The sequence below is a fragment of the Neoarius graeffei genome, chromosome 9 (assembly GCF_027579695.1).
Source record: "Neoarius graeffei isolate fNeoGra1 chromosome 9, fNeoGra1.pri, whole genome shotgun sequence".
Taxonomy (NCBI): domain Eukaryota; kingdom Metazoa; phylum Chordata; class Actinopteri; order Siluriformes; family Ariidae; genus Neoarius; species Neoarius graeffei.
Window position 1 is genome coordinate 16126042 of NC_083577.1, and position 14829 is coordinate 16140870.

Consider the following 14829-nt stretch of genomic DNA (forward strand, 5'->3'; position numbering starts at 1 on the left):
ATGTTAAGAGCATGGTTGGCTCTGTGTTATAGGTTATGCCTGGGTATAATATTCAAGGTTCTGTGTGTTGCATAGCCTACCTGGTTATGAATTTCCAGACTGTGTTGCAGAAGATGTTCAAGGATGTGTTGCACAGCTGGGTGTTGTGTTAAAGACTCTGTGTTGCATATCAGGGTATGATGTTCAAGGCTCTTCGTTGAATAGCCAGTGATTTTTGGATGTTTGATATTTTTGATTAAGGATATGAGGCACTAGCCTGGCAAGCCAGACTATAACATGAAATGTACAAGCAAAAATACTTTCTGCCACTAGGTGGGGTTGTCTAGTTCACTATGCTAATGGGGCACACCTTTCTATGCTTTGATATCCGGCCTACAGGTTTTACGATGAATGCGTAAAATGGGCTTCCCCTGTTTTAAAAACCAGCAGCCGCCACTGGTTCCGGCAACTATTTAAATGGATCAGATCACCTCCGTGACCATCACAAAGGGAAAAAAATCAAACAATAAATTAAATAAGTAAATAAAAATTTGTTGAGTGTTCGGTTTTGATTTTGATATCTGTTGTTGATTTCTCTCCTATGACATCCACAAAATCTATGCGAAAGGGGAAGAGGGAGGGACATGGGGTGTATACTTCCACTCAATAGAACACCGGGTTTTTTGTAGCCGTTAGCTTGCGCTGTGGAAAAAATGGCAAAAAAACAAGAAAGCTTACTAAAATTTTTTAAATGAATTCTCCAACTTGTTTTGTAAACCCTTTATTTCTTAACTATTACTTGAATTGATTGCACTTATGTTTGCTGGCACTGCTTTTAAATTATTCTCTTTTTTGGGCTTTTTCCACCTTTATTGGATAGGACAGTGTAGAGACAGGAAATGAGCAGGAGAAAAACAGGGAGGGCTCGGAAAATGACTGCAGGTTGGAATCGAACCTGGGTCCCCGGATTTATGGTATGGCACCTTATCCACCTGAGCCACAAAGGCCTGCTGGTACTGCTCTTAAATACCCTACTTAAATCATTAAAATGAGTCATTTAACTCATGTCTTGTGTGATCTGATCTCCAATGGTGAAATAAACCGGTTGTGATATGAGTACAGTCTGTTATTTTAGAAGATAAATCTCATCTCATCTCATTATCTCTAGCCGCTTTATCCTGTTCTACAGGGTCGCAGGCAAGCTGGAGCCTATCCCAGCTGACTACGGGCGAAAGGCGGGGTACACCCTGGACAAGTCGCCAGGTCATCACAGGGCTGACACATAGACACAGACAACCATTCACACTCACATTCACACCTACGGTCAATTTAGAGTCACCAGTTAACCTAACCTGCATGTCTTTGGACTGTGGGGGAAACTGGAGCACCCGGAGGAAACCCACACGGACACGGGGAGAACATGCAAACTCCACACAGAAAGGCCCTCGCCGGCCACGGGGCTCGAACCCGGACCTTCTTGCTGAGGCAACAGCGCTAACCACTACACCACCGTGCCACCCTAGAAGATAAATTTAATATATAATTTAATATATAGCCTAATAAAAAAAAAAATATTTTATAACATAATATCACGACATATTAGTCTGTAACTGTTCATCACTAAAGCGTTTTCTAAGATCATAATGTCTGATATTATTTTTTTTTTTTTTTACACACAATAGGCATGTGTGCGTAAAGTTATAGTAAACCAACCCCCGCCTTTTTTTTTTTGAGTCGCCGGACCCACCCACCTCCTGCGTTCCGGGACCTCCCACTTCACATATTAAGCACTGACAGCAACATTGATATATATATATATATATATATATATATATATATATATATATATATATATATATATATATATTCAACTCCTTAAGCTGAATGAGCATGAACTCTATCTCCTCATTGCTCCAGAAGTGCACGTTTCTACCACTGTTGTCATGCCGACCGAGGCTGTTGTGTTTCCCGCTTGTGGTCTCATCACTTCCGGAAGGGGCAGTGCTGAAGTACTGTAAGTAGCTCGACTACGTAGCTCGATAGGGTTTACATGCACTAAGTAGCTCGGCTACAATCGCATAATCTAGGTCGCGTAGCTCGATTACAAGAAATCCAGTTCGGTTCGATTTCAGCCGAGCTAAGGTGTTTCTATGGCATTTAGAACTTCGATTTCAGTCGAGCTACGGCAGAAATTCAATTTTCTCTATGTGCATGTAAACGCACTGACTGTGGCAGTGGAGCATCTTCAGATCCAGTCCATGAAAATCCAAACTTTAAATAATCATAGTCATACTTCCTTCTTTTTTTGCTTGGCCCAGACTCTGTCTCCTCACTCACTGTAGCTTTAGGTACTAAAAATCGATCCATTTTGTCTCTGGCAAAGGCTAGCTGAAGTTCGCTAAATGTCCGCAATAGTAACTTATTCTGGTTTATTTTTCCTCACGTTGCGCCCCCCCTGAAGAACTCTGGCGCCCCCTAGGGGAGGCGCACCCCACACTTTGAAAAGCCCTGTCATAGCCTATTGCTGGGCAAACTAGTGACGCGAGGTGATTGGATGATCGACACGGTCCTCCGTGTAGCGCGTGCGGTTTGGCTTTTTGAAAACTTTTTTTGAACTCGATAAATTGAATGATTTTTCTGGACTCGACTCTCGGGACCGGAGAGGGCTGGGGGTGTGTGAGAAGGTAGCTCTGCCCTTCTCACGAGTGTAGTGTTTTATAGATTTTATGGTGTTTATATATGAATTATGAACATTTGTGGACTTTTTCCTTCGATTAACTGTGTGTATCACAGTAGCACCGCGAGACAAGGAGGGGCTACGAGAGACATTGAGCGCCTGCACGCATGCATACACACGCACACTACACACATGCTACCCACATACAGCCTTTAAAGTTTGCCTACACTATTTGCAGCATGAAAGTTGTCTCCAGTTGACCCACAGCCCTCAGGTATGTGTTTCCAAACTCATTGTTCATCATGTTGCGTTACCCCCATCATTAAAAACAATTAGCGCTTGTCGCGCTAACAAACAAACCAGCCATAACACAGATATCTCTGTGCCAAGCATTTAGTCTAACATCTCCGGCATTAGGGTGAGGTACCCACTCTCATGCAACACTTTACACCCATATAGCCGTCTAAATCTCCGGTTCATTCATGTGCACAAACGCCATACTCGCCTCATGTTTCCTCCGTGCTCTGTCACCATAGCTGTACTGCCAAACGGAAGCGTGCGCCGCATTGGTAGTATTTCTCCAATCATCGTGACTTTGGGTAAGGGGGGAAATGTTTGTGAAGGGGGTGTGAAAGTGCATGTTGTGTTTGTAGTCTTTTCTGGTGTGTCAAAATATGTATCACGTTTGTAAATAGTGTTTAAATTTTGTGTGGTTTATGTTTGGGTTATATGATATTGTTTTGTATGTGTTGGATTTTGTTTAACTGAGTGTATTTACCTGTCAGTTAGAGTGGTATGGGCCAATCATCCTATTACTCAATAATTGGTCCAATTTTGAGGGAATGGATGGGTGTATTTAAAGGATATGGGACATGGATTTTTACCTGGGCATAATTATGTATAAAGGACATAAGAAATGCCATCTAAATCACTGCAGGGCATCAAAAATGTGAAAATCATCACATTATTCAACTTTTTCTATACATCAGCGTAAAACAAGGATTCGTTAATGAGCTAGGTGGTCACGTGACCCGTGACGTCACAAAAACTTTCCAAGGAGCCAGCGCTTGGGAATCTAATGTAAACAGGTTACCGAAATGGACACCATCGACAGTGATATTCCCGATGTTTCACAGAGATGTGAAGTTAGACCCTATCAATTCGAACCGATAGCTGGAAATTCACATGAACATGGATCTTGTCTTTACTCTGACGGGTCAGATGATTCTGAGAGTGAGAGTTCATTCAGCCCTCATGAAACTGAAATCGGTCGGCTCGATAACACTTCCTGGTAAGTTAAAAACAATTCTGCTCAAAGGCTAATGATCTGTTGAAAGAAGTATTATTTTTGTATCATACATTGAAAGTTCATCATAGATCTAGCTAAAGTCCGTTGCAAGCTAGTTTTTTTTTTTTGCTGATATTTTTCGAGATTGATTGAGATACAATGCTTCCAGAGTCCGAGATGAAAACATTCAAAATGGCAAAACGAGTCAGAATTATGATAATCAATAATTGATACACCCAAAATTATAATACTAATCCTTACCTCGGCTTTCAGTCGCTTAGCGCAGAGGTCTTCAACAGGGGGGTCGCGAAATCGCACCGAATCACTCATATCAACAAAAATATTCCTGCCCTGTCCCCTGGCCTCCGTGCAGGGATGCAAACAGCGCACCTTTCGGCGGATGCCGCCTTTTCCACAGCTGAATCGCGCAGATCCGATTAAAAAAAAAAAATAGCGATGTTGGTTCATGAGGCACGAAGTGTAAGGATGAGAGAGAGGTGGTTTGGGTCGGGAAGCTGCGCGCATTTGTGCAGCCTGGCGCAGGTGTGCGCGGCTTCCCGATTTGAACTGTTTTTTTTTTCTCATCCTTATGCTTCCTGTTTCATGAATTAATATCGCTCAGTACCTGAGTATTAATGTTGAAAGAATCCTCAGTGAAATGGTCCGAATACAGTTTGTGGGAAACAGTAGGTGCAAAGTTTTTTTCAACAGGTGTTCTGTAAAGTTGTCCTACCAAGCCTACTGCGCATGCACGAAGCCTACTGCGCATGCGCAGGTGAGCCCACACTTTCCTCAGCTTCGGGTCCTTGGGGAATGCAAAAAAACTTACTCCAGGGCATTTCCCATTGGAATTATTGCAACCATAAGCAGCACAATACACCATGATGTCCAATGTATGATGTCCAATGTACTTTAAAGACTATAAAAACAATTTTCTTGTCATCCACTTCTCCATTCATCTACCCGCTTGTGCTGTACCCGAAAGTTTTTGTGATGTATGATCACGTGACAGCGGCTCTTCCGGTTGCAAAAAATGCATATCGGAAGTAGAGCAGAAATGCCATATAATCATCACGAATATAACGATTTTGCTGAATTTAATAGATGATTTTGTATTTGTTGATGCAATTAATTCATATTTTTAATGGAAAGAAACTGATATAGCGTGCTTTTATGTTTCATGTCCCATATCCTTTAAACTCCACTCATTTTGCAGTTGGGGTGTGTGTAGGGAGGAGCTGTTTACCGGAGAGAGCTGTGTAGGCTTGTCGCCAAGTGATTTTGAAGCCTAGTATTTTGATTTTGTGTTTAGTATTTTTGTATTGTTATTTTAAATACTTCCCGAGCTTTATTATTTTTGGACATTTTGGTTTGCTGGTGGAAAGTGCATTTATAAATAAATAAAAAAGCCTATTTTTGAAACCTATTTTTGCGATTTTGGACACCTTGTTTTACTCCTTGTACCCCTGACTTCCAACTGTATCGGCATCCTGCGAGTGAGGTAGCCACCTGGTCCCTCACATTTGGTGTCCTGAAGTGGTTTCAAACCCCAAGAGACACTGGAGTCAAAGGGGAAGTGGTATTTGACAAGGCAAGAGATGGCCTACCACCGACTGATTAGAGATGACCTGGACAAGGATGCAGATCCAGCAGAGGACCATGAGGACACTGGAGCCATGGATCCAGGTGGGAGTCATACGCAGGAGTCAGAGCTGGCTGCTCTGCAACGGCTCCTGGAGTGGTCATTGCAGAACCAGGAAAGGGAGGCCTTCAAACAAGAGCAGCGCTGGAGGGACATCCAGGTCCAGTTGAACCAGCTCCGCGATGACTTCGAAGCAGAGAAGCGGGCACCACCACCAGCTGCGGCAGCAGCACCACCACCATCGGTGGTGGCAGCAGCAGCACCACCACCACCACCGGCAGCAGCAGTAGCAGCAGCACCAGTATCACCACCAGCGGCAGCGGTGGCAACACCACCATCAGGGGCAGCAGCGGTGGCAGCACCATCAGCGTCAGTGACACTACCACTCCAGTCATCCGGGGGAGTGGCATCGGCGGCAGCAGTACCTGAGTGGTCCAGGCACGCCATCCCTAAACTGGAGGAAGGGGAGGACATTGAGCAATATCTTACTACATTTGAGCGGCTAGCATGGGCGTAACATTGGCCAAGAGATGCATGGGCGGTGATTCTGGTCCCCCACCTTACAGGGAAAGCCAGGGCGGCATATGTGGCAATGGACTCTGACTGCGCCATGAATTATGATCAGGTGAGAGAAGCCATCCTGCAAAAATATGAAATTAATGAGGAGACATACCGACGCCTGTTCCAAGAGCCTGACATAAAGCCCGGTGAGACACCTAGAGAGCTCTACAACCGACTGAAAGATCTGTTCCATAAATGGATTAGACCAGCGATTAAGTCGGTTGAAGAAATCTGTGAGGAGATGATACTGGAACAGTATCTGCGCACCTTGGCCCCGGATATCAGAGTGTGGGTCAAGGAATGTCACCCAAAGAGTGGCCAGAGGGCGGCGGAATTGGTTGAGGACTGTGTGGCAGCTCAGCAGAGACACACCAGCTTTCGCCTGAACCATGACAGCAGACCAGCGGCCAGAGGTAGGTCTGATGGTTTTGGTCAGGGTGGTGGTCATCAGCCTAGCAGTCGCCCTAGAGACGGTACTCTCCCCATAAGGCCTAGTTATCCCATAGGTCCTAGAGCACCTACCCAGAGTTACCCTGTTGGTCCCAGAGCATCCACCTTGATAGTGTGTTATCACTGTAATAAGGGGGGACACATTATGCGTGACTGTCCAGCCTGAAAACCCAAAGGAGCTAGTTATAGCTGTCTTCTGCGTCCAGAGGGGGAAACAGTGGGGGTCCTGGGGAGGTTGCAGACAGTGCAGGTTTTGGTTAATGGGAAGGAGGCCATGGCAGTGTTGGACACGGGGAGCAACCAGACACTAGTACAGCCACACCTGGTAGAGAGGCGAAACCTGTTACCTGGTAGTAAGGTTTCTATTGTTTGTGTTAATGGAGATGCCCATGATTACCCAGCAGCAGAGGTGTACCTTGAAGTTAATGGTCAGATTTATCAGTTGACAATTGGGGTGGTAGAAAGGTTGAGTCACCCAGTGTTAATTGGTCAGGATGTGTTAGTGTTGCCAGAGCTCATACAGTCCAGTAGAGTGGTTAACATGGTAATAACCAGGTCCCAGACAGTTACAGGAAGTGCAGAGCAAAATGGTGCTAACATGTTACATGAGTTACCTTTTGCTAGCAGTGATGTGGAGTGTGTTAGTAGGGGTAGACTCAGAAAGTCCCGGCAACAGAGACGGCAGGACAGGCTAGAGGGCACTGTTAAAAGAATCAAAGAAATGCAGATCACTCAGCCAGATGAAGACTGGGAGGAATTGATAACTGACATTAAACAGTTGCAGCAGGAGGATGGGTCACTTAAGAAGGCTTTTGAGAAAGTCATTGAGGAAGATGGGGTCAAGACAGGGGTTCCACCTACTTTAGCTGGGGAGGGGTATGTCCTAAGAGGGGGAATACTCTACCATCAGCCAGAGGGGGGCAGAGAAGAGCAGCTGGTAGTACCCACACAGCTACGTAGCAAGGTGTTAGCCATGGGGCACAGCATTCCCTGGGCAGGTCACCTTGGTCTCCAGAAAACATATGCTCACATTGTAGCAAGATTTTTCTGGCCAGGGATGTACAAAGAGGTGCAGGAGTTTTGCCAAGCTTTCTCAGTGTGTCAGGTCACCAGTAAGCACAAAGCTAGCCCTTACCCCCTTCAGCCACTTCCTTGTATTGATGTACCGTTCACACGCATAGCCATGGACATTGTAGGCCCCCTAGAACAAACACAGACTGGTTTTAAATACATTCTAGTGGTGTGCAACTATGCAACCAGATACCCTGAGGCATTCCCACTTCGCAAGATATCTGCAAGACCCATTGCACAGGCTTTACTGCAGTTATTTTCCCATGTAGGCATCCCGAAAGAGATAATAACTGATCAGGGCACAGCTTTCCTCTCCAAAAGCTTGAAGCAGGTTTATGGTGTGTTAGGCATTAAGGGCATTAAGACCACCCCCTACCACCCTCAGACCAATGGCCTTGTTGAACGTTTTAACCAAACTTTGAAAAACATGTTAAGGAAGTTTGTTGTTGAGACCAGAAAGGACTGGGACCGTTGGCTGCCCTACCTCCTTTTTGCATACAGGGAGATACCCCAGGTGTCTACTGGCTTCTCGCCATTTGAACTGCTGTTTGGCTGGCCAGTGAGGGGGGCCTCTGGACGTGCTGAGGGAGGCCTGGGAGGGTCCTCAGACTGCAGATACTCAGTCAATTTTGGCACATGTCCTCAAGATGAGGGAGAAGATGGAGCAGATGACTGAGCTTGTGCAGACTAACATGGAGAAGTCACAGACCAGGCAGAAGACCTGGTACGACCAGACGGCCAGGCAGAGGACTCTAGTGCCTGGGCAGAAAGTGCTGCTTCTTCTGCCCACGTCAGAGAGCAAGCTGTTGGCCAAGTGGCAAGGCCCGTACAGGGTTGTCCGGCAGATGGGTCCAGCAACATATGAGATTGAGCTACCAGGGAGGAGGAAGCCAAGGCAGACCTTCCATGTGAACCTGCTGAAAGAATGGAAGGAGTCAACAGCTACCCCAGGATTACAGCTCAGGGTGCAGACAGTGGTGCAGGAAGACAATAGACTGGAGCAGTTCTTCCCTAGCAGCCAACCAGCTATGGCCCTGGATGTGTCACACTTGTCCTCACAGCAGCAAGCAGAGCTGGCTAAGATCATCCCACCAGACCTGTTCCAGGAGGGGCCAGGTTTCACCACAGTGGTGGAGCACTCCGTCACTTTGAATGACACAACCCCGGTGCGACAGTGAATGTATCGTGTGCCAGAGCGTCTGCTGCCTTCCCTCAGGGCTGAGGTGGAGGATATGCTGGCACTGGGGGTGATTGAGAGATCAACCAGTGAGTGGAGTAACCCCGTGGTGCTGGTTCCCAAGAAAGACGGCTCACTGAGATTCTGTATTGACTTTCGGCAGGTTAACGCCCAGTCGAAATTTGATGCATACCCCATGCCACGTCTAGAGGATTTAATAGAGCGGGTGAGAAAGGCCACTTACATCACAACCCTGGACTTATGTAAGGGCTATTGGCAAGTTCCCTTGACAGAAGAGACCAAGCCCTACACAGCATTTCGTACTCCCCAAGGATTGTTCCATTTCAATGTTATGCCTTTTGGGCTGCAGGGGGCTCCAGCCACTTTCCAGAGGCTTATGGACATTGTGCTCTCAGGTACAGAGTCGTTTGCAGCAGCCTATTTGGACGACATTATGGTCTATAGTGCCACCTGGACGGAACACCTGGAACAGGGGTCGGCAACCCTAGGCACACATGCCACAACTGGCACACCGAGGAATTTCCGGTGGCACACTGACGATGATACACAAACCTAATTATTCAACACATTAAAAATGTTCAAACGTCATCTTGAACTGTCATTGGCTGTTGCATGGTGAGCCTGCTCTTTTAGCATGACTACACAACAATATATTGCCCCCCTCCCAGTGTTGCCAGATTCTGCTGACGTTTTCCAGCCCAAAATATATTCAAAACCCGTCAAAATGCACTTAAAACTGCCCAATCTGGCAACACTGCCCCCTCCCCATATTTCTCACGAGATGGGCCCACTTGATGCAGCAGTTGCGCTAAGGTGGCAAAGAAGCCGACAGTTCGGGCTTTCCTCTCCTTGTGGACCAAAGACTATGGGTTCGTTTCTCAGAGGGACTGTGCTGTGTGCACGTTATGTTTTGAAACTGTTATGTGTCAAACATCCAGTGTTAAACGTCATTTCGAGGCAAAGCACGAAAAGACTTTCAAAGATCAGGCAGATAGGGATGAATCAATCTCACGCGCAGTGTGCAGATATGGGAAGCAAGCCCACACTTTATAAGTCTTTGCTTCAGAATTCTCACTGCATAGCTAAACATGGAAAGCCATTCACAGACGGTGAATACATTAAGGAGGCCTTTCTCTCCGGCTCGGATAGTCTTTTTGAGGGGCTGCCAAATAAAGAGACAATAAAATCAAGAATAAAAGACATGCTCATATCAGCCAGAACTGTTGAGCGACGAATTGGTGAAATGGCAGAAAACGTAAGGGTGCAGCAAATAACTGGCATAAAAGATGCAGCGGTATTTAGCATTGTGCTTGACAAAAGCATAGATGTGAATGATGTGGCACGTTTGGCAGTGATGGCAAGATATTGTGATGTGACTGTGAGAGAGGAGCTCTGCTGTTTAAAGCCAATGAATCCTGCTGGGCATCTTTACCCGAAAAGTTCAACTGTCTTCGCAATATCGCACTGGCTTTATTGTCAGTGTTCGGATCAACATATCTGTGTGAACAGATATTTTCGCACATGAAGAATGTACTTTGCCCCTCCCAAAGTCATCTGACAACGGGCCATTCAGAAGCATGCGTCCAACTCAAAGTGACCAATTACCATCCCCACATCTCGGAGCTAAGTAAGGGGAAGCAGGGCCAGGGATCACATTGACTGATAGGCAAAACATTTATTTTGTAACAAGGCTACTTCAAATTTGCAGTTTATTGTTAAGCCACTTTATGTAGGCTACTTGTCAATGTTCTCTGACACTCATTATTTAATTTTTTTTTCTGTAGTTTTATTATTCATCAGTTCCATTTCCATTAGGCTGCTATGTCTTTATTGTGAATAACTTGGGCCTGTTACCTACTGAAAGATTTTGGATGTTATTTTGTGAATTTGTATAAGCTGCTTGCAATGTTGTTATCCAATGTGTGTGGGGGGGGGTATTCTTAAACCTTGTGTGTGAGGTTAATGGCATAAAACAAGTGCAGTGGTGTTTTACATTTGCTCAATGCATTAAATATCCGTATCCGTCTAAAATGTGTGGTGTCTAATTACACATAGTTAACAACACCTATTTGAATGGCACACTAACTAACAAGAAAATTTCTAATTGGCACTACATGGCAAAAAGGTTGCCGACCCCTGACCTGGAACATCTGGAGGAGGTACTTCACAGGATTAAGCAGGCAGGCCTCACCATCCATCCCCGGAAGTGCGCCATTGCCAAGGACGAGGTGCGCTACTTGGGGCATGTGTTGGGCCGGGGAGTCATCCGGCCACAACAGGACAAGGTGGAGGCTGTGCAGAACTGCCCAAGACCTCGGACGAAGAAGGACGTCAGGTCATTCTTAGGCCTGGTGGGCTGCTACAGGAAGTTCATTCTGGATTTTGCCAGTCGGGCTGTTCCCCTCACTAACCTGACCCGGAAGGGCAGCAACCTTCAAGTGCAGTGGGGGGAGGATCAGGAGAGGGCTTTTGTGGATTTAAAGGGGGCTCTGTGTAGGGGTCCAGTGCTGCAGAGTCCCGACTTCACCAAGCCTTTCACTGTACATACTGATGCCTCGGGTGTCGGTATTGGTGCAGTCCTTCTCCAGGGTGAGGGGGAGGACCAACGACCAGTGGCTTTTATTAGCCGCAAATTGTTTCCAAGAGAAACCAGGTATGCTGCAGTGGAGCTAGAGTGCCTGGCAGTGAAATATGCTCTTGATTCGTTCAGGTATTATCTGCTTGGTGGGCACTTCACGCTTGAGACTGATCATCACGCCTTGCAATGGCTTGGGCGCATGAAAGACACAAACGCAAGGATTACTCGCTGGTTTTTGGCATTGCAGCCATACCGGTTCACAGTGAAGTACCGTACTGGCAAGTACAACACTGTGGCTGATTTCCTGTCCCGTCACCCGTGTGGGTGATTCCAGAGGCAGAGGGCCTGTCTCTCCACCCCTGGTTCCGAGACTGCAGAGGGGGGGGGAAATGTGTAGCTCTCGTGAGAAGGGTAGCTCTGCCCTTCTCACGAGTGTAGTGTTTTATAGATTTTATGCTTGTTTTATAGATTGTTGTTGTTTTTATGGTTGTTTTATAGTGTTTTATAGATTTTATATGATTTTATGGTGAATTATGGACATTTGTGGACTTTTTCCTTCTTTAATTAACTGTGTGTATCACAGTAGCACCGCGAGACAAGGAGAGGCTACGAGAGACATTGAGCGCCTGCACGCATGCATACACACGCACATTACACACATGCTACCCGCATACACACAGCCTTTAAAGTTTGCCTACACTATTTGCAGCATGAAAGTTGTCTCCAGTTGACCTACAACCCTCAGGTATGTGTTCCCAAACTCATTGTTCATCATGTTGCGTTACCCCTGTCATTAAAAACAATTAGCACTTGTCGCGCTAACAAACAAACCAGCCATAACACAGATATCTCTGTGCCAAGCATTTAGTCTAACATCTCCGGCATTAGGGTGAGGTACCCACTCTCATGCAACACTTTACACCCATATAGCCGTCTAAATCTCCGGTTCATTCATGTGCACAAACGCCATACTCGCCTCATGTTTCCTCCGTGCTCTGTCACCATAGCTGTACTGCCAAACGGAAGCGTGCGCCGCATTGGTAGTATTTCTCCAATCATCGTGACTCTGGGTAAGGGGGGAAATGTTTGTGAAGGGGGTGTGAAAGTGCATGTTGTGTTTGTAGTCTTTTCTGGTGTGTCAAAATATGTACCACATTTGTAAATAATGTTTATAATGTGTGTGGTTTATGTTTGGGTTATATGGTATTGTTTTGTATGTGTTAGATTTTGTTTAACTGAGTGTATTTACCTGTCAGTTAGAGTGATATGGGCCAATCATCCTATTACTCAATGATTGGTCCAATTTTGAGGGAATGGATGGGTGTATTTAAACTCCGCTCATTTTGCAGTTGGGGGGTGTGTAGGGAGGAGCTGTTTACCGGCGAGAGCTGTGTAGGCTTGTCGCCAAGTGATTTTGAAGCCTAGTGTTTTGATTTTGTGTTTAGTATTTTTGTATTGTTATTTTAAATACTTCCCGAGCTTTATTATTTTTGGACATTTTGGTTTGCTGGTGGAAAGTGCATTTATAAATTAAAAAAACGCCTATTTTTGAAACCTATTTTTGCGATTTTGGACACCTTGTTTTACTCCTTGTACCCCTGACTTCCAACCATATCGGCATCCTGCGAGTGAAGTGGCCACCTGGTCCCTCACAGGGTGTGAGCCGGGATTCACAGGAAGTGAGATGGAAGAGTTTAAGGAGGCAGACGATGCCGATGATTTAGATCTAAGCAATGATCATAGTGAGAGAATTACACACACAGGAGAATGGCAGACGATCAACCGAGGGAGCAAGAAAAGGAAAGAACTAGAACCTATATAATAGAACCTGATGAAGAGAGGAGAGAGGAAAGTAAAGGAAATGAAATTAAAGCAATACTTAGATTCCAATCCCTGTGTATTCTGAATCCTTTAAAAGTCAGCGAGGCTGTTTACAAGCTAGTAGGCGAGGTACATATGGTCAAAACCTTAAGAGATGGCAACTTGATGACTGTATGTAGGGATAAAAACCAGCAGCAGGGGCTAATGATGTCTCATCTCATCTCATTATTTCTAGCCGCTTTATCCTGTTCTACAGGGTCGCAGGCAAGCTGGAGCCTATCCCAGCTGACTATGTTAATATTATAGTCAGGCTGTCTGTTGTTGCCCAAATGAGGATGGGTTCCCTTTTGAGTCTGGTTCCTCTCGAGGTTTCTTCCTCATGTCGTCTGAGGGAGTTTTTCCTTGCCACCGTCGCCACAGGCTTGCTCATTGGGGATAGATTAGGGATAAAATTAGCTCATGTTTTAAGTCGTTCAAATTCTGTAAAGCTGCTTTGCGACAATGTTTATTGTTAAAAGCGCTGTACAAATAAACTTGATTTGATTTATGGGCGAAAGGCGGGGTACACCCTGGACAAGTCGCCAGGTCATCACAAGGCTGACACAGACAACCATTCACACTCACATTCACACCTACGGTCAATTTAGAGTCACCAGTTAACCTAACCTGCATGTCTTTGGACTGTGGGGGAAACAGGAGCACCCGGAGGAAACCCACGCGGACACGGGGAGAACATGCAAACTCCGCACAGAAAGGCCCTCGCCGGCCACGGGGCTCGAACCCAGACCTTCTTGCTGTGAGGCAACAGCGCTAACACCACCGTGCTGCCCGGCTAATGATGTGTAAGACATTATTTGGAAAATCAAATCAAATCAAGTTTATTTGTACAGCGCTTTTAACAATAAACATTGTCGCAAAGCAGCTTTACAGAATTTGAACGACTTAAAACATGAGCTAATTTTATCCCTAATCTATCCCCAATGAGCAAGCCTGTGGCGACGGTGGCAAGGAAAAACTCCCTCAGACGACATGAGGAAGAAACCTCGAGAGGAACCAGACTCAAAAGGGAACCCATCCTCATTTGGGCAACAACAGACAGCCTAACTATAATATTAACAGTTTTAACAGATATAACCCTCAACTGTCCTCATGGGGCCGTCCTTCACAGGAGTGGGGCGATAAAACTCCGACCAGACACAGGGCACCAGGATGGATCAAGCAGGTCCGAGGGGCAGAAGAGGCCAGCATCTCAATCCCAGGATCAACATGTAACTCAGAGGGACAGATGGGGGGGGGAGAGAGAGAGAGAAAGAAAACACGTTGTTAGGTATGCCCTAAAAATGACAAGTATTAAATCTGTGTGGTAGGCTCGCAGAGACGAGAGTCTTTACATCAGGCATAACACACAATGGCATGTTAATATGGTAAAAAATATATCATGACCTGCTCTGGCTGGATGCTTGATTGGGTGATGGGAGCACACTCCTCAGCAATGATGAGATGCAGATGGGACCCTTAGGCCTGGCCAAGACAATTCAGTTACATTTCACCGGGTCTGGGACAT